The sequence below is a fragment of the Mastomys coucha genome, unplaced genomic scaffold (assembly GCF_008632895.1).
Source record: "Mastomys coucha isolate ucsf_1 unplaced genomic scaffold, UCSF_Mcou_1 pScaffold17, whole genome shotgun sequence".
NCBI classification, from domain to species: domain Eukaryota; kingdom Metazoa; phylum Chordata; class Mammalia; order Rodentia; family Muridae; genus Mastomys; species Mastomys coucha.
This window is the reverse complement of record NW_022196899.1, coordinates 38528425-38549844: the sequence shown is the minus strand read 5'-3', so window position 1 is coordinate 38549844 and position 21420 is coordinate 38528425. Positions and strand designations below refer to the sequence as shown.

The 21420-nt window shown below is 34.7% G+C and overlaps 1 long non-coding RNA gene across 5 annotated transcripts in view; it reads left to right on the top strand.

Annotated features, from left to right (window-relative positions):
• Positions 1 to 21420, top strand: part of LOC116095147 — a 78906-nt gene that overhangs the window by 46259 nt on the left and 11227 nt on the right. For 3 of the 5 annotated variants that reach the window (XR_004120469.1, XR_004120471.1, XR_004120470.1), the window contains 4 exons: positions 12146 to 12234; positions 12608 to 12681; positions 12829 to 12926; positions 14887 to 15924. This is a non-coding gene — a long non-coding RNA (uncharacterized LOC116095147). Of the gene's footprint in view, positions 1 to 12145; positions 12235 to 12607; positions 12682 to 12828; positions 12927 to 14886; positions 15925 to 19654; positions 19732 to 21420 lie in introns of those variants that run through there. The other 2 variants (XR_004120472.1, XR_004120473.1) reach the window with 2 other exon arrangements.

The following is a 21420-nucleotide window of genomic DNA, read 5'->3' as shown; positions in this document are numbered from 1 at the left end:
TTCAAAACCAGTACCATCTGGGTTACTCTTACACATTACCAAGTCCTGCTGCAGCACAAGGTACAACCTTGGCTATCTCTGGAATGCAGTCTCTTTGTGCTCTCAGAAAACACTTCCCAGAAGATATCACCTCAGTGATGTTGGTCTCTTCTTAATCACCTCTAATTTCTTAGCTCCAGCTAACCAGCATCAATAGTCCCAGTCAGTAATGCAAAGTTTTCACTTTAGTAGTTCTGCTATCTTGTTAATCACAGATGATTCTTCAGCCCCAGCTAACCAAAACCACAGAATCTTCACAATCAAAACAACATGGCCCTGATAAGAGTCTTTAATCTTCCCTCTGAAATTTCACAAGCCAGGCCTCCAGCTTCTGCACTGTTCTCAACATGATCTTCCAAGCTCCTACAGAACGTCCCACAGAGTTCTTAACAATCAGTGGCTCTTCTAGCTCAAAATTCCAAAGTCCTTCCACAGTCCTCCCCAAAACATGGTCAGGTTGTCACAGGAACACCCCACTATGCTGGTACCAATTTTGCATTAGTCAGGGTTTGTATTTCTGCACAAACATCATGACCAAGAAACAAGTTTGGGAGGAAAGGGTTTATTTAGCTTAATTCTACATTGCTGTTCATCACCAAAGGAAGTCAGAACTGGAACTCAAGCAGGTCAGGAAGCAGGAGTTGATGCAGAAGCCATGGAAGGATGTTCCTTACTGGCTTGCTTCCCCTGGCTTGCTCAGCCTGCTCTCTCATAGAACCCAAGACTTCTAGCCCAGGGATAGCACCACCCACAATGCTAGGTACAGAGGCTAGAAGCTTCTAGAACTAGGTTTAGATTAGTAAACAGAGGCAGAAAGCCTGGGAGATGACAGTTACTTATGACAATGAAAGATACTTCTGCACATTAGCTAGTCTTGGTAGAAGGTGGGTGAGAAGTCTCAAACTGTAAACATCCAGGAGGAGGACACTGTGTTTGCCATATTTTGTATACACCCATCATTATTCATAAGCATACATACTGCAACTCTCAAGGAAATGTTTTTCTATTCCTCTTGAGCCTTAACCTGGTAAGAATTTGCCACTCCCTTAGGACTGAGGCATTAGAGTCCTTGAAATGGCCATGCCTAAGTCAAGTGAAGTTCTTTCACTCAGAACTTCAGTACTCAGAGCTTTCTTTATTCCCTGCAGAACCCCATTCACCAGTCCAAATGCATACTTACAAGGATGCACTCCCTTCCTCAATTCTAAACAGCACAACCTTAATGTAATAAGGTTCAAGTACCAAGAATAGTGATCATCATATAGTATGACCTCTATTAATGTTTCATCTAGGAAGCTAAGAAGTATGATTAAAGTATTTTAAGTAACATTACACTTACTGTATCTTAATTCTTTCTTTTCTTTCCTTTTTTTTTTTTTTTGAAATAGAGTATGAGCTTTCCTGTTCCTTATGATCTGAATTATAGAACTCAAGGACTAAAGACCACAGATAAAATATTGATGCCCTTCTCTGAGGGTTTTAATATACTAAACAAGTTTTTAATAAACTAAGAATGTTCACTGAATATCAATGCATGCTCTTTAGAAAGGTACTGAGAGGAATAATAACTATACTTTCAACCTAGAATAGTTCATAAAAAGTTTCATTTCTTATTACTGAAAAAACATGTAATCCAAAGTATAGAATATGAACACTAATGTATTTGAATCAACTGAAACATCTTTAGTATTAACTGCTACTGTCTATATACAGTATGTCATGGGTACTATGTTAGGTTCAGTACCCTAGAACTATTTATTTTGCTTCATGTTTCTATATACAGAATTCAGAACACAGAATTAAGTATTGTATAGCTAGAAGGAAGAGAAAGGCCTACTTTTTCCAATATGCATTATATGGATTATATCATAGAACTCTCCTTATTAATTTTCTAGTCTCAGAAATTCAGAATTAACATTTTAATTCAGGAAATTAGTTAAAATTTTGAAATAAAAATTCCATGACTTTACTCTTACTGAATTCATTGTTTTGGATCTTTTCTAAGAACAGTTACTATCAGGTAATAATTAGCTCCTGTTTGTATTAGTACGTGTTTAACTTGGAGATGTGTTGGCATTATTTTTTCACTAGACTTGATGTAAATATGCTTTTCCATTTTAGGTGGCAATAGCCATGGTGACTGCCTGTATCTCCTCCCCTTAGCATGAGTACTTACATTCCAAGATTTGTATTCTGTGGTACATTACTGAATGTTTGAGACTTCTCTACTTCTGTGCCCACGCTTAACCTGTATCACTGGCCAGGGATGACAAGCAAATTAGAATGTTGGCATCCTAGGTCCTTGACAGTGACGCTTCTGTGTCAAGAATTTTCTACTCTATTAATATTGTCAAGTAGCTGTTGTCTGACATCCTTAAATACACAAAAGCTACATGTACTATGATTTGAAGAAATACCACTCAACCCATCAGAGTGAAAACCATTCTGCTGGTGAGAGAGTTTTTCAATACATAAATATTATATTTAGAAGACTTAGAGCAGTGTTCATTATTAATTGGAGCTTTTTTCCTAATCTACATGTAGCTACCTTGATATACTTCAGTAGTGTGAAGATATTGATGTGTTTTAAAGGCCCTCAATTCCTTTTCAAGTTTGGGATACCTCTTTTGGTGATAGTTGTTGTTGTTGTTATTGTTTTTGTTGTTGTTTCTATTTCTATTTAAAAAAATTGTGGAGTTTCTTGGCAATGCAAATGTCAAGAGTGAAAATAACGACTGGCTTCCAACTTCAAGAAGAGAGCTACTGGATATGAATTAGCCAGCAGTCTTCTTTTTAAATGATTTTTTTTTAATGTTCGATATTCTTAGGTATTGTAGTTAATTTAATCGTCATACAGAGGCAATGCTGTTATTTGTTATATTGGTGTCTTTTCCTTTTCATAGCGATTTTTGTGGAATAAATATACCAGAAATTTTTCTTGTCATAATATTAACTATTTATTGACTATTTCACATAAAACTCATTAAAGTAGTATGTTCAGTACATCAGCCTTTGCCTATAGATTAGCACGTATTTTCTTATAATTGTGGCAAGCTAATTGGCATCAGTACATAATCGGAGTCAAGACTTGCTTCAATTTAGATTCTGAATTGGATAAAATTAGTAATTAAATTCAGATCCAACAGAGTCTGTAAGTTGCATTATTGTTCTTACATTAGGACCAATACATTAGGTTTTGTGTTTGTGTATTAAAAAGTTTAAAATAGTTCTGATATTTTAACAATACTCAAACTTGTAAAAACAAACAGGCAATAACCCAAGACTTAGTCTCTCCACAATAATACTATTATGTCTAATTCTTTCTAACTCTCTTAAGTCTTCATTTATTATGTTCCTTAGGAACAACTTGAGTGTGGTTCATCACCTCTTTGTACTTCTGTGGAGGACATCCATCAGCTACATTATTTTGATTAAATATATGGATAAAATTGTAAAGAAGAGAAAGTTCACAATTAACTTCATGGAGATATTCAGATTATAAAAGCTTCGTTTTGAGTTTTATTGACATTTATACTGATTACAAGTCCTGTCAGTCATTTACTTCCTTTCAGGATAATTAATAAGTAGCTCATTGATAAGTAGTGTTCTTTTTTATTAAAATTCAATTTCTTTGGGTGTGTTTGCATGCACACACACACACACATACACATAATGGATGAACAGAAACACATTCAGTTACTAAATAGGATCTATGGATTGCTTAACAGGTTTGTAATAATTTAAAAGTTAAGTGGTTACCTTGAGATTTAAATTACATATTCAATCATATGTGCAATGGTGTGTTCTAAGTTAAGGATAAAGAAGAAATGCTGGTCTTTACAATATCAAAAACAATAGTAACTCTGACTATTGGTGCAGAACCTTTACATTATTTAATATAATAATTATCTTAGCTAGAATGATAAGACTTGTGAAAGAGTTCAAGGGAGTGATAGTTGGAAAGGAAGAAATCAAAGTATCTTCATTTGAAGATAACAAGTTTTATATATGTATATATACACACACACATACATACATAATACATATATATACACATACACACACACACATACACACACAAATATGGCCCTAAAGACTCCATTGAAAAACGTTGTAAGATAAACAGATGCTTTCAGCAAAGTAGCAGGATACAAAGTTAACATAGGAAAGAAAGCAGTCTTCCTAAGTCAGAGAAAGTCTACCTTTCAAAATAGCCTAAAAAAACAACCAACCAACAACAGACTTGAAGGAATTCTAGCCAAGCAAGTGAAAGACTTGAAAAACAAAAACTTTAAGACATTGAAAATAAAAATTGAAAGAGACACCAGAAGATTGAAAACTCCCCTATGCCTATAGCTCTATAAGATTCATACAGAAGATCAAAAGAAGAAAGGGACCTTTTTGACCTTAATTGGGTTTATGTTTTGCAGCCAGATATGAATAAACAAGAGCAGTAATCATAGCTGACATATTACTAAATATAATTAAATATGATGTGTTATTGCTTTTCAATTATGCATTTTTATAATGGATCTTATTGGCTGATGATTGCTTCACAGTCCTACCACATTAGTAAATATAAACTCATTCTCATTTTAAAACTAATTAAAGTACCCTGAAATAAGTTTGAATACCCATTATATTTTCACTGCAATAATGTTCTAGGAAATACTTATATTTCCCCTAAATATGTATTTCTCAAATAATCATATACTGAGTAGTAAGCAATTCTTTAGACACTACAGAAATGGACCTAATCACATATTAACATTTTCACACTGAATTAATTTTAAAGATATGGCCAACACAAGAAAACTCAATGGTGCGTTTGGACTTATATTTTTGTTTTTGTCTCATAATGCTCTGTCTAGGTATTTGTTTTGATTTTAACCTTTCAGTTCCTTTTGCTTATATATTTTGATTTCCATTTTTGTGTTCTTATGGGATATCTTTGCTCATGTGTATGTCTGCTTGTTTTGTTCAATTCTGATTTGTTCTTAGAGTTCTGGAGTGGATAAATGCAAGAAATCTAGCTAATTGCTGGCATGTAATAATGATTGCTCTCTGCTTTTTGTGATGTGGATGACAAGAGGAGATCCTTTGAGTTGCTGCCACCTTGCCTACCCTGTAATCTGGAATTGTGAGCCAAATTAAACTGGTTAATTCCCTACTTTCTTCTGGGAGGTATTCTATCACAGCAACAGGAAATGAACTATGTGGGTTTGAGTGTTCCCTATGAGTCATGGTTAAAACTCTTTGTCCCCATAGTGATACAGTCCGAGGTAGTACAAACTTCTGGTGGTAAGAGATAATTGAGGGTTCTTGGTCTTCTGTAACATGCTATGAAGTGGGATTTTGAGAACAAGTCCTTTCCTTTTTGCTCATTCTATTGCCTGGCTCATGAGCTGATAAGTTTGCTTCAACATACACTCAAGGCCACCACTTCTCTGACATTCCCCCCAGAGTCTGAAAGCACTGAGTCAGCCTGGTTTGGAACCAGACCTCTAATAAGCCTTTCCTGTTTATATGTTAATTCGCTTATCTAATTTAGTAACTGGAATGCAGGAAGGGAATGGAAGATTACAAAGAAGAAACACTGAAGACTGGGAGAGGTCTATGTAAACCGGTCTAGCAAATTTTTTGCTTGTTCTGTTCTATTCTGTTCTGTTCTGTTCTGTTCTGTTCTGTTCTGTTCTGTTCTGTTCTGTTCTGTTTTGTTTTGTTTTGTTTTTGATGGAAGTAGGAGTGGTGGACTGCTGTCACTAAAGGGTGGTAGAGAAGGAATGAACAAGTCAGATACCTAAGTGCTCAGATATGAGGTCTTAGAGGCAGTTAAGGTCCTTGCTAAACTGAATTTTACCAAGAAATGACATTGGGGATGGTGACAGGGACTGCAGGCAAGATAACTAGGAGCTCAGGAAGCGCCTCTACCTGAAGGACTAGATCTTAGAGCACTCTTGTGGGAATGTCTTCTGCCAGGAAGAGGAGATCCCAGAGCTTGAGGTAGAGGAGGATGAACACTTGGATGAGGAAAGTGAGAATACTTGGGTTGCTAGAGTCAAGGAGCTGCTAGTTGATTGTTAGAAGCCCACTGCAGCCTTCATCTCTGGCCTGCTAGACAACATCTGGGGCATACAGAAGCTGAGCATAACCCAGAAGTAAGGGTCCTGACTCAAATGACCTTGGCTCCTCTGACAGGAGAATCATCCCCACCTCCCCAACCTTGTAACAATAGCAATCCCAGCAGACCTTGTAGCCAGGCCTGGTGCCAGTAACAGGAATCCATGTGCTCTTGCCCAGTAGCCTCTACACTTGCCATTGTTGTTTGTTTGGTTGGTTAGGTTTGGTTTGGTTTGGGTTGGGTTGGACTTTTTATTTATTTTTTATTTTTTATTAAACTGATGGGACTTAAAAAAATAATACATATCCAGTATACAGTATACAATGAATAAAATGTTAACTCTAGGAATGGCTTGGTAATTACAACATATTTATTTCTTTTCAGGTGTGCAATTTTTTCCTAATTAATCTCATTTTGGGTTTCTTCCAATAAGTTGGGAATAAATTTGCCTTATGTTGATGTCACAAATCCTAGAAAAACTAGTCAAGAATAAGAGATCTCTCATCTACAGAGATAAGATCAAGGGATATACCCATTGAATTTTATGTACCCATTAATAAGAAGCTATAGCAGGAATAGCGGACATCGGGCTGCATGTCAGAATGACTTCAGCTCTCTCTTAAACAAAATCAGTCTATGGTAGAAGCTTGAGAGAGGAGACATATCCTGCTGAGTTAGAAAGAGTCAGTACTGAGGAAATTAAGAGTTTGACTTCTGGCAAGTGAAATTGGTAGTTTAGTATATGCAATTGGTCCAACATAAAGATAAAAATACTTATTGTTAGGATAACATCAATAGATACTAAGTGTCATTACCAATCCAGAGTTAATTTTCCCTTAAGGACATTGAAAAGCCATTCAGAATAAGAAGTCAAATTGAGAGCTGGCTTGAGAATACCATCAGGAAATTTGTAACATATAATTAAGTGGGGCAGCATCTTTAAGGCTGTCTGGTACAAATGGGAGTTATTATCAGAAGCTAAAATCTAAGTTTAGTAATGAAGACCAAGATGAGGGATGTAATGAAATATGATTGAGGCACATCTATGACTTCTGTGATTGATATCGTGTTTCTTGGATAAAGCTACTTCAGTTTTATGGTAAATGGGTTAATCAATAATTTTTATTAGGCAAACAGCAATATCAATTCCAATGTTTTCAAGTATAGGTAACTAATCTTAGGTATTCTAGCTGCATAAGAACATAAAAATAAATATATTACTTTAAACATTTCTGAAAGATAGGCAGATGTTAAATATTTTGTAGAAAAAAATAATTTGCAAAAAATTGGTCAAATGTTACTCATTTAAAAACTACTTTATTTTCCAAAAAATTTACTATTACATAGATAATAGCCTTTAAAATGTGTTTATTACACTTGGACTAGCTCTGGTCTATCCTTTAAAATTGGGGTAGCTCTGGTCTTAGGCATTTTATTCACCTCCATTTACTGTTCAATACTCCAAGCCCTCTCAGACTCAAGCTTCATGTAATATAAACACAGAGGAATTTCACAACTCTCTCAAGAGCACCAATACTACAACAACTCCATTCATTAAACTTTTTCTCAGCTCCAGTTTCCGAGAAAAAGCGTAAGAGGCACTGTTCAGTTCCCACAACAACTCCATGAAGTTATATCTATAGAAACCAAGACTCTGGGACAAAGGGTGCATTGTGAATTGTCAAAGGTCATGGAGCTGCTGTCAGATCAAAAGCAGTGCCAGTCCAAAGTCACTATCCACTTAAAATCAAAATGAATTTTTCCCCTCTGTTTCTGCTTCTCCTCCTTCATAATGAACTAGCCCTGAAATTAAGGGGTTTTAAATAGCAACATATTTATTTCCTCTTTGAGTCTATGAAAGTGTGTAGTGTATTAACTAGATGAAACTTGTCTGAGCTTCTTCATGTGTAATCAATGGGGACTACAGCTGGGAAGCTTCTTAACTCAACAGAGATACCCAAAGTGGCTCTTTCAACATGGCCAATAGTTAGTGGCTGACTTTTGTTGACTGGATTCATAAATGGTACTGCCAACTCAAGCAATTGGGGCATCCTCCAGACAGCATCCCTGCTTGACTTTAAATTTTCTTATATATGTCAAGTGGAAATATCATTACCACAAGGCAGCAAGAAATGGAGATCTTTTAAGTCTCTGCCTTATTCATCCATTGTTAGTAGAAAAGCTGTGTATTATGTTGGTAAGAAAAGTTGTACATCGAGACTAGACTCAACAGAAAGGGAATAGATCACTTATTTTGGGGACAAATGGCCAAAAATATTATAGCCATTTTTAACGTTTCATTAATGTTTCATTAATGTATTATGATACTATATCCTATTGGTTTTAAGGAAAAATTGGCTTATTGCTTATATTTTAATGTCATGAGATCAAATTCCTTCTAGATCTGCTAAGTGTTATAAAATTCTAGATTTTATATACTTTAAAATTCACAAAAATTAATATATATAGCACTTTGTATTTAAATAATAGTTTTACAAATTTATATTTAATGATATCCTGAGATATTAGATAAATGAAGATATATAAAAATATCTTTTTTATAATCATAGTCTTATTTTTTAAGTATTATTTTCTTATGTTAGGATATTATTGATGTGAAAACAATTCTTCCTATAGTTTTCGTTTTTGTATTTTTAATCCATTAATAGTGGAATTTTCATCCACCCTTTACTTTAAGGCCAAGGAAATAGAAATCTATTGAGGTTTGGCCTGTTGCTATGTATTTTTTTTATATTAATGATATTTATCAGTTATATATTAACAATAGTAAAATATAAAAGATAATAACTATAGATATATAACAACATATAATATTTAATAAAATAAATTAATAACATATATTACCACTTGTTTAAATTACCAAGGTAAAAATTGAAGTTTTTTCTTACTTAAGTTTGATTTAGTAATTGGGATGAAAATTAAGTTTTGTTTTTTATTTTTAAAATTTATTTCATTATGATGAGAAAAGTTACATGATTTCAATTTATCTGAATTTGTTAACATTTAAAAACATATTTTAAGTAAAAAGAATTATATCACATTCTTGTTTCCCTTTTGTACCCCAACTCCTCCCAGAGATCCCCCTTCAATACATACAATATCTTTTTTTGTCATATTCCTTAAAATTTATAAAATATTATAACAATAAAAATAGGTATTATAAAAGTTGTTTGATATAAAACAACATATTAACTATATATTTCAAAATAGTATATCACTATTAGTATTTTATTTATTTATTTATTTATTTTGGATTTTCAAGACAGGGTTTCTCTGTATAGTCCTGGCTGTCCTGGAACTCACTCTGTAGACCAGGCTGGGCTCGAACTCAGAAATCCGCCTGCCTCTGCCTCCCAAGTGCCAGCACTGCCCAGCAGTGACCTCAAACTTAAGGCCTTCCTGCCAGGTTCCAGTCAGATTTAGCCATGGCAGGTAGCTGTAGATATAACCAGATAACCAGTGCAAGCATAAGAATATAAGCAACAAAAATCAAGGTTACTTGGCATCATCAGAACCCAATTCTCCCAACATTGCAAGTCCTGGACACACCATCACACCGGAAAAGCAAGATTCAGATATAAAATCATTTTTCATGATGATGATACAGGATTTTAAGAAAGACATATATAGCACCCTCAAAAAATACAGGAGAATACAAGTAAATAGCTAGAAGCACTTCAAGAGGAAACATAAAAATCCCTTAAAGATCTACAGGAAAACACAATCAAACAGGTGAAGGAAATGAGCAAAACCATCCAGAATCTAAAAATGGAAGTAGAAACAATAAAGAAATCAGAAAGAGAAACAACCCTGGAGATACAAAACCTAGAAAAGAAATCAGGAGTCATAGATGCAAGCATCACCAACAGAATACAAGAGATAGAAGAGAGAATATCAGGGGGAGAAGACACTATAGAAAACATTGACACAACAGTCAAAGAAAATACAAAAAGCAAAAATCTCCTAACCCAAAACATTCAGGAAATCCAGGACGCACTGAGAAGACCAAACCTAAAGATAGTAGGTAATGGGCCAGTAAATATCTTCAACAAAATTATAGAAGAAACCTTCTCTAACCTAATGAAAGAGATGCCCATGAACATACAAGAAGCCTACAGAACTTCAAGTAGACTGGACCAGAAAAGAAATTCCTCCAGTCACATTATAATCAAAACACCAAATGCACTAAACAAAAAAAGAATTTTAAAAGCAGTAAGGGAAAAAGGTCAAGTAACATATAAAGGCAGGCCTATCAGAATTACACCAGACTTCTCACCAGAGACTATGAAAGCTAGAAGATCCTGAGCAGCTGTCATACAGACCATACGAGAACACAAATGCCAGCCCAGGCTACTATACCCAGCAAAACTCTCAATTACCATAGAAGGAGAAAACAAGATATTCCATGACAAAACAAAATTTACACAATTTCTTTCCACAAATCCAGCCATACAAAGGATAATAGATGGAAAACATCAACATAAGGAGCAAAACTACACCCTAGAAGAAGCAAGAAAGGAATCTTTCAACAAATCCACACAAACCTAATTATACCTTTTACAACAAAAACAACAGGAAGTGACAATTACTTTTTCTTAATATCTTAATATGAAAATTAATACTACCAACCTATCCTAATCGATTGAAATCCCAAAATATGAGGAATTAGAAATTTGTGGATTGTCATTCATGGTCTCTCTAATTTGGTAATTGGAGAAATAGGTCCAATATTGTACAATCTATACACACTTTCAGCTTGTTTGTTCGTGACAATGTCTGGCTGTGTACAACATAATGGTCTTGAAATCTTGCTTCTTCTATCTCAGCCTCTCTATTAGACTATTGTTTATTTCATGTTTTTACACTATATTATGGTTTTCAGAACAGCTTACATATTTTAAAAGTTTTTATTTACCCAAAACAAATGTAGACAATTAAATTGGGAGGGGTTTTGTAAGAGAACAGCAAAGAGTGAGACTGAATGCTTTGCTTGAAGTTTGTATTTCTTGTATCAAATTACCACAGTAAGAGCTAAGATTTTAAGCTCTACTAAATATAAAAGAAAGAAACAAACAAAAATACTTTATATATTTATGTTTGTTTAAGCAAATATTAATAGTGATATATTATTTCGAAATACATATCTAAAACGTTTGGTGTTATTTAAAATTTATACTGAGAAAAACTTATGCATTTTCAGTAATGTCATGGAAAAGCATCTACATACGACTGTTAAATTGATTGTTTTATACCAAACAACTTTTATAATACTCGTTTTTATTGTTATAATATTTTATAAATTTTAAAGAATATGACAAAAATGATTTTGTAGGTATTTAAGTGGGGTCTCTGGGCAGAGTTGGGTTATAAAAGGAAAGCAATAATGTGATTTAATTCTATTTACTTAAACTATGTTTTTAAATCTTAACAAATTCAGATAAATTGAAATTATGTAACTTTTCTCATTATAATGTAATAAAACTTAAAAGAAAAGAAATCTGACTCATTTTATTAATGAAAAGAAAACTATACTTTTGTGTTGATCATAAGCTTAATTAATTGTAAATTTCAAAAATGTCATACGTAATGGCTGAAAATATGCAAGAATAATTACTCAGTAAATGAAAAAGTAATATTAGTAGGACTTTACTTACTTATACCATAATCATTATTATTACTTCATACCATTTTTGAAAATGTGTCTATATACAAAGAAAATTTTATGTCATAATCAAGTAGCAATAATTTCAGAAAATCAATACTACTTCATCATTCAAGATTTAAAAATATTTAAATATTTATGTTCATACAAGCCAAAAAATATAGACAAATTCAACATCTATTCACTACAGAATCTCTCAGCAAACTTGAGATAGAGGGTACATCCAGACCTGGATTAGAAACATTAAAACTAAATCTTAGAGTATTTATCAAATTTAATAAGTCCCTGTATTTTGTCCCTAGATCAGAAAGAAGAAAGTACATCATCCTTGCGAGTCTCTACCCCAGAGAATACTGGAAGGTTTTACCTAGAGCAACAAGACAACAAAATGGTAAGTTACAGATGAAAAATAATTAAAATTCTTTGTTCTCAAATGACTTTTATGTGGAATTCATACAATTTGTCATCAGTAGATATCTTTTGAAACTGTGATATATGTTGTATGATACAGAAATGTTAAGTTTCTCTACTGACTTTTGCTTCTTTTTGTCTGTGTTTTGTGACTGCTTTTCACCCCCTTGTAGCTCAAAGCACTCTTGGGGGCTTCCTGAAGAGCGCTTTTAAAATAGATTATATTGCATGCACCTTGAATGGCATATCCTAGTCATATACAGACAAGTGTTTGTGTGAACAAACATGGGAGAGGGGACTCTTTCATAATATTTTTATTAATCTCAGGTTTGTTTTGTTTTGTTTTCTTTAAGTGACACAAAATCTTAGAGGATACTGACTGGAAAGTCCATTGCTCCCGTTTATGCCACAGCTCTGGTAAAGAAAGGTAGGCTGTGTTACAGAGCAGTCCCTTGTATTATCTCTAAGGACTTATTTCTCCTCTACCTAGAAAAACTTCTTAAGTATCAACTGTGAGAATTTGAGAATGAAAGTGTTCTTGGAAATAATTCCTGCAAATATTCATGTCTCACAGGCCTGTCCCACTTCTGCTAGTCCACACACTTTTGCTAGCATTTTGATAACATAGCATGAAGTCTCTTACCACTTTGTGGATCCAGCACTCTGGTTCAGGTTAGTATCTCTTGCTTATGGTTCTATATGTGGAGCTATCCACCATTTCTCAGTGGTTTTTACCTTCCAATCTCAATTCTTTTTACTCTCTGTTGTGGGTCTATTCTAGTTGTGTAAGAATACTATATTGAACAGCATATGTAGTAGAGGATGGCCTAGTTGGTCATCAATGGGAGGAGAGGCCTTTGGTCCTGTGAAGGTTCTATGCCTCAGTGTAGGGGAATGCCAGGGTCAGGAAGTGGGAGAGAGTAGGGTGGTAAGCAGGGGGTAGGGGAGAGGGAACAGGTTTTTTTTTTTTTAATTTAATTTTCTTTTTTTTCTTTCTTTTTTTTTTTTTTCAGAGCGGAAACTGGGAAAGGAGATATCAATGACATATAAATACAGAAAATATCTAATGAAAAATAAATAAATAAATAAATAAATAAGTAAATAAATAAATAAAAGAATACTATATTGTATAAAATCATCATCATTATTTTCTCTATATAGAATTTAACAGTGAAGGCTGTGGGTCAAAAACAAGTTGTTTTAAATAAAAATTGTCTGTTTTCTCAGTTTATTGCTCCCCCACCCTGGTGGTTTTTGAAACCAGAGCAGGATAACGACTTTCCAAGATTTTAAATGTCAGCATCGGATCCAGATGCTTACTGGCATGAGTTTTTCCAGTCCTATAATATTTTAGGTGTGTTTTAGCCTAGAAGAAGAATTGACCTGTGTGTCTTTTTTCTATATTTGCAGATTCAACAAAATATAGATAAAAATATTTAGGACAAAGTTTGTATCTGTATAAAACATAGAAGACTTTCTTCCATGTCATTGTTTCTTATCTAACACACTGTCTAAGCTACTTTGCATTTGTACTATATTTCCAGTCATTTGGAAGTAATATACAACGTCTAGGAAGAAATTGTATGTGCTTTGTATGGTTTCCTGTGAAATAATATAACATAGTCTTTAATTTCCACAGATTGTGAATTCCAAGTTAGAACTTCAGAACAATTTCTGTAGACCTTTACTACTGGAAAAAATTCTGGACTATTAATTGTAAATTTAAATATTTAGAACCTATATACTATGCCCTAGTCAAGGAGCATTCCCAGGTTGTTGTTTTAGTACAGCACCTTACAATACAGGCATGTGCCCATGTAGCTTTTATTCTTTTAAGATGCACTGCCATCAGCAGATACAGTTAGCATCTTCTGCTGAAACACTGCTGAGCATGATAACGTCCCCATGCAGATATTTGCAATTACAAAGTGATTGACAAAGTGTGTATCAAATGAAGATCTCATGGCAGGGAGTGAGGCTGATTTAGCAGGAAATGCTCCATTTGAGCATTTTGACAAAAGACTTCAATCTAATATAACCACATTTGGATTACATTTTCAAAGAGATTCATATATTATATGGAAGCCTGGACTTGATTCTTTCAAATAGGCACAGAATCTCTTGGAAGCAGATGTGTTCTTGGTTAATTTTATTGAAATTCTCTAATAATTATTCTTGGATGTTTGAAAGGGCCATAATCTCTAACTTTACAGGTGATTGTGTGAATCCTGTTTCTGTTCCTCAAAGCTATGTGGCACAGAATTTTATTAAGGGTTTAAATTCAGCTATTAAGCTTAGAGATGTCTTTTAATAGTTAAAACTATGGGTGGTAAATTGACTAGATATCTTATCAGCATTAGAAGCTGAAAAAGCCAGACAAGGAAAATGACAGTGGCTTATTCCTCTGCATCTCCACATTCCATATATATACATATATGTATACATATATATACATATATACACATGTATATATATGTATCATGTGAAATATATATGATATATATATATCATGTGAAATATATATGATATATATATATATATATATATATATATATAAAATGTGAAAATAGAGGTAAAATTTCAAACTAAAATTTTTCTTTACTGTTTCTTTACTGACCTTGGCTTCCCAAAGACCAAAACAACAAGAAGCAACAGAACAGAGACCAGAGGTCTAGATATCAAGAGTCCATTCTATTGATAGAGGGGACTATCAATGAAAATAGATTGTGTCCTCCTATCTACATCCAATGGCATGCGGTGCCCAAGGAGGCCATAAGAAGACACTGGATCTCCTGGAACTGGAATTTTTGAAGTCTGTAACCTGCCATAATGGAGCTGGAAGTAAATATCTATTTCTTCTGGAAGAGCATCTGGAGTACATCCCCACGTTATCATCCCTGCTATAGGAGATAGTACACTTTAATTTACAAAACTGATACCCATGTCTAGCCTGAATGTGGGTATAAGCAAGGGGGAAAAACCCATCTTTCTATACTTAGGAACATGTTACGTTTAATTCTAGTTCTTTAGAACAAAAAGAACAGATTTTTTTATTGACATTGGGCTAAATCTGAAGATTTTAGGGGCCATTAAGCTCATACTTCTGCCCCAGGGGCTACTTGTCTACTATAGAGGTGAATTTTCTTCCTTACATGTGCATAAAAATCTGTAGTTTCTCATGTTATAGATGACAAGAAATTTGATTTTTTATAGAAAATAACAATGTAGTCCTGCTTCTCATTCTTATGAAGATGTTTGCAGCTGGGGTTTGTTATGTTCTCCCTTACAATGTATATCACCTGCTGGGATACAAGTGCAAAGGGAAAACTGACACTGGTAACAAACTGGACAGAATCTTTTTCTCTGAGAACAGATTTTCTAAATTAGCGAATGCTTTTCTGTCTTTTGTATGTTCAGCTAACCTTTCTCATGCTATTATATATAAACAAAAGCCTGATTCTATCTTGAGAAATATTCTTGTCCACTTCGAACCTTGATGGAGTGTGTTCATTATTCCTCACTGCTGAATAATGACACTTACCAGAAATATATAATGTATGATCCTGAGCTGGCCACCAGCTTCCATTCTGTTATCTGTATATGTTCATTTACAAAACTCATGGTTTTTTAGGGCTCATGTCACTAGATTAAATATCTTTATTTTCATGCACCTGCAGTGTTTGCTGTTTTTATTGATTATATGCCTCATAGATCACAATACTGGCACCGATTGTTCAACACATCCAATAGTCTGAATTCCCAGGTCCTTGGGTTTTTGTACATGGAACAGTGTATCTCTGACAAGTACTCTAGCATGTAGTGTGACTACAGCTTCAGAGTTAACACAATAAATCCCATTGTTTCTCGTTAAGTATGACTTTTATTAATGCATACAAGCACATACACACACACACACATACACACATGCACATGTACACACACGTACATATTTATATTACTTCGTCCTCAAAGTTGTTAGTTCTATCCATTTTAGGTTCTCAAGTCTATTTACTTTTCTGAAATCACCAAGTTATTTCTTGTTTTTGATATTCTTTTAGACAATAGGGTTGATAAACCATCAAGCCTGGGTAACTTCTGGACTCATGGCATTTCTAGGGCTTACACTTGTACCATACTAGAAAAAAATTTAGTTTGCGTATATTATTTCAATTAGGAAGCCCCTATTTCATTCCAATTAAACAAATTGTAATACTCTGGAGAAAATAATTCAGCTGCTCGCCCCTACAATCCCTTTGCTGGTCCCTACAAACTGCATGACTCAAGTGATAGTTTAGCCTACAACACTTGTAAGGGTGTAAAAGTATAAATGGTGTACTGTTTAATCAATATCTCTGTACTTATCACCTGTTACCAGCTACAATGCCAATGCCTTCCCTTTCCTTCCCTCAAAAACTGGAAACTGACAAACTCTTTAAAGTCACTGCACACAAACCTCCCTCCTGTATGAGTCCATCACAATTTCCAGTAAAATCACTTCTTAATTGCTTTTATTTTACCTGTGTCAATCTTTCTTCCAACTGACCACCAAACCTGATTTATGCTCCTTGCAAGAACATCCCTGAAAACATTCCAAGTTTTGTATCTTCAATGCCAACATACATAACTTATCTTGACCACTGCAGTAACGATAACTAGGCATCTCAAATCCACACATAATTTCCAAACAATTTATGGTGTTCAACTCAAGTGATCTTTGAGAAATGGAAACTGATCTTTTCAGTCCTCTTGAATCAAAATGATTCAAATACTTTACATTATACTTATCATAAAACTTCAGACCTAAGGAGTCATAAATCAATTGGCCTGAGATCATTGTCTCCTTTGTGTTCCTCGCTAAGAACTCTAAACTGTCCCTCTAAACTATCACTGTATTTCCTAGAACAAGAAAGCTATTGTCTTACTTACAGACTTTCTGTCTGTTGCTGCCATTTCTTCAGCACCTTAAATGATACTCAGGTTTCAAATTGTGTCTCATATGGCTCCTTCTCAGGGTCTTTTTCCAGTTTTAAATTATTTGAAAACTTCACATGATCCTGCACACTTTCCAGTCAAAGTACCTGTAAAATATCAAATGCTGCTATTCTATACTTAACTATGAATCCCCAAGACAGGCTGTGGGCTGGAGATGTTCAGTTGGTAAAGTGTTTGCTGCATAAGCATGAGGACCAGAGTTCCATCCTCAGAACTTAAGTAAAAACTGCTACGTATATTGTAGTTCATAACTGTAATTCCAGTGATGAGAAAACATAGCCAGTGGATCTGACTCTCACTGTTTAGTTAGCCTTGATCTTGGCGATCTCTAAGCCTGTATAGTTCCTGTCCTATAAAAGAACCTCTCAGGAGACAGCTGAATCAGGCTTCCATCAGCAAGTACCTCTTAGTCTCCAGAATACAGTCCAGGTTTGGTAGCTGTATATGGGATGGATCCCTAGGTAGTGAAGTTTCTGGATGGCCTTGCCTTCTGTCTCTGCTCCATACTTTGTCTCCATATTTCCTACTGTGATTATTTTGTTTACCTTTCTAAGAAGCACTGAAGCATCCACATTTTGGTCTTCCTTCTTTTTAGGCTTCATATAGTCTGTGAATTGAATCTTTGTTATCCCGAACTTTTGGGCTAAGATCAGTGAGTACTGTGAGTACAGTGAGTACATACCTTGAGTACTTATCAGTGAGTGCATACTATGTGTGTTCTTTTGTGACTGAGCTACCTCACTCAGGATGATATTTTCAAGTTCCATCCATTTGCCTGCGAAATTCATGAAGTCATTGTGTTCAATGCTCCAGTGTAGGGGAATGCCAGGGCAGGAAGAGGAGAGGGAGCAGTGGTGCCTAGCACCCTCATAAAGGCAGGGGGAGGGGGGATAGGACAGAGGATTTCTGAAGTGGACACCTGGAAAGGGGAAAACTTTTGAAATGTAAATAGAGAAAATATACAATAATAATAATAATAAAAGAGATGTGGATAGCAGTTGAGAAATAAGCTATGTACTTATCCACATGCATACTCTGTATGACCAAATGCTACTGACTACATAGCCTTTAAAATTTATCTTTTATGTTTGGAGACTTCAAATTTATAAATTGTTATAAATTATTGTTACTGCACTAAGCTCTAGCAGCCTAGAGCTTGGTTGTCCTACCTAACCTTATTTTGGCATCTATTATTCAACATCTTTCTGATGTCCTCGGTACCCTTCCTTGCCTCCAGGGGTCACTATAGTACTCTTTTCTTTTAAGGGCTCATCTTAAATCTTTTTTACCCCCAAATGAGAACATACCATATTTATCTTTCTGTTTCTAGTTTATTTTACCCAACAAAATATTCTCCAGTGCCATTGAGGTTCTTGGCAATGACAATATTTGTTTCTTTTTCTTGCTAAATGTTCTGTTGTATATATAGCACATATTTTCTGTACCCATTTTTCTTTCAGTGGATACTTCACTGATCCTATATTGTAGTTGTAGTGAATAGTCCTGCTATAAACATGGGAGTGAATGCATATCTTTTATATACTTACAGAATTTCCTCTGGATACCTACCCATGATTTAGGAAGCTGTCTCATAGAGCATTTTTTCTTTTATGATTTTCTTCTTTTTTTGTTGAAATTTTTATTTTGTTTACATGCTATTGTGGACTGATTTCTCCAAGAAAGGTAAACATCTCATCTAGAGATTCTGAGCAGCCCCAGTAGGATTCATTAGCATTCTTGGTCTAGTATTCTCAGCCAGGCTCTTCTGATGCATGGCTCAACATTAAATGAGTTTTGTACCTGGGTTTGGCATGAAGACCTGATCTTTGATACAGTGGACCCGAAGCCTGATCTATGTGCACTGTTCTTATGTGGGGAAAAGCTTGGGCCCTTGGTCTTTAGGAGCTCACCTGGAACTGGTATTTACAGGGTTAACCATAGTACCAGCTAAGCTGTAGTTTAGAAAAAGAATAGCTTGGTGCTGGGCTTCATGGAAGCAGGCTGAGAGTGAAGGTGTTTCTCTTAATTCTCTTGCCCCAGTGGGACTGGGAATAATTATCTCTGCACTATCTTGTGTAGGGGTGAGTATGCAAATAAAAGGAAGCCAACATTATTAGCCTTTCCAATATAGAGCCTCCAGGTAAACTCTGATCTGAATTCCTCGGCTCTTGTGGATATATTCTTATATATGGTATGGTGGTCTTAATGAGAATGGCTGCCACAGACTACTGTGTTTGAATACTTGGTCCCCAGTTGGTAGAATTCTTTGGAAAGGATTAGGTGATGTGGCATTATTGGAGGAGGTATATTACTGGGGGGTGGGGTGGGAGTAGGGATTTCAAAGGTCCATGACAAGCCTAATTAATTCTTTCTACTTCTTGTTTATGCATCAAATTTTGACCTCCCAGCTATTGCTCTGGCACCGAGTCTGTCTGCCTGTTGCTATGATCTTCACCATAATTGTCATGGATTCACCTTCTGAAGTGTAAGATACAATAAACTGTTATTTTTATACTTTGATTCGGTTATGGTGTCTTATCATAGAACAAAAATGTAACTAAGACACATATATCATTATTGCTGCTTCAGTAAGCTAGAAATGCTAGTATATTCTACTTCTTCATGGTGCAAAATTAACACTTGTAAATAAATTTCACCTCTATTGAAAGATATAATATATAAATAACAAAAATATAAAAGTATATCATATAGAAATGAAGAAAGTTAACTAGGAGTCTTCAGTTGAAAATTTATTGGAAGATTTTGGGTTAGACTCATTGACTATATAATTTGTAAAAATAAGTATCAGAAATTCTTGTGTAGTACATATGTGAAATGTGTTTAGAGAAAGATTTAGAATTACAGAATTTAGATAGAAATACACGTTAAAATATTGTTTGAATGTAAGTTTGAATTACCTATTGGACATTTCAATAAGGCATCTCTAGGTCTTGAGTACAGAGTAAGAAAACATGCATTGCACTTGTGATCATAATAAGATCTGAGTTGTAGTTCTACAGTATGGTAACTAGAATCTATGAGTTCAACTAGCTTCTGTAAAGCAGAGACTTATAGTTATCTTGTTTGGTTGACTAGAGAATTATATTAACTCTTCTCTATGGTTTGTAGTTAGAAACTGCTTTATCATGATATGTGATATTTTACTTGTATACTGAGAAATAAATCATGGATTTTTTAGAGGAAATGTTTGTAAGAAAATGATGATAGGCCATTCCAAATATGAACAAGTGAATTAAATGAATAAGCCTAAAATATATAATGGGAAGAAATACTGAGTTCCACCAGAGGATGGAAACAGTAATAAATTTGGTTATCATGGTGGTTTGATTGACCCTCAAAGGTCATGTATTTGAATACTTGGTTCTGGGTTAGAATAAGTATTTGGGAAGATCATAGCACCTTTGAAAGGTGGGACAACACTTCAGGAAGTCTTTAAGAATATACAGCATTGTGCATCAACTCTAGTTGGCTTCCTCAGCTTATGGGTGCAGATGTGATTTCCTAGCTTTATGCCCCAGCTGCCTGTTCACCTGCTGTTATGGTCTTTCTATCATTATGATCTCTCTCTCTCTCTGTCTCTCTCTTTCTGTCTTTCTCTCTCCCTCCCTCCCTCCCTCTCTTTTTCTCTCTCTGTCAAGCTCAGTCAAAGTAAACTATTTCTTTGGTAAATTGATGATTCCCTTGGAGTTTTATGATAGCAATAACATTCATAAATAAATGATACATAGAAAAGAGATCTCAAACTGGAGATATTGAGGTAAGAAAATAGGAAAAAGTGACAGTTTAAAAAAAATAGAGAGAGAGGGAAGATTGAGAAAGAAACCCACAAATCATTGGACAAGAAAGGGATCGACCGTGTCAGGAATATTTAAAGATCTTGGCAGTCATTGTTGACCTTCCAGGAATGGTTGCCTTGGCAGAAAAACCTTGGAAGTGGGCCATAGCTGCAAGACTGTGGATTGCAGAGACATAGCTGAAGAAAATGCTTTCTTAACTCTGACATAAATCCGGGTACCTCAATTGCTGAACGTTGGTGTTATATGGTTGGCAATGAGGTGGGTATGGAATCACTGTAGAAGTAGCAACTTCTTTTTTTTTTTTATTAGATATTTTCTTTATTTACATGTAAATTTCTCCATTCCCAGTTTCCCCT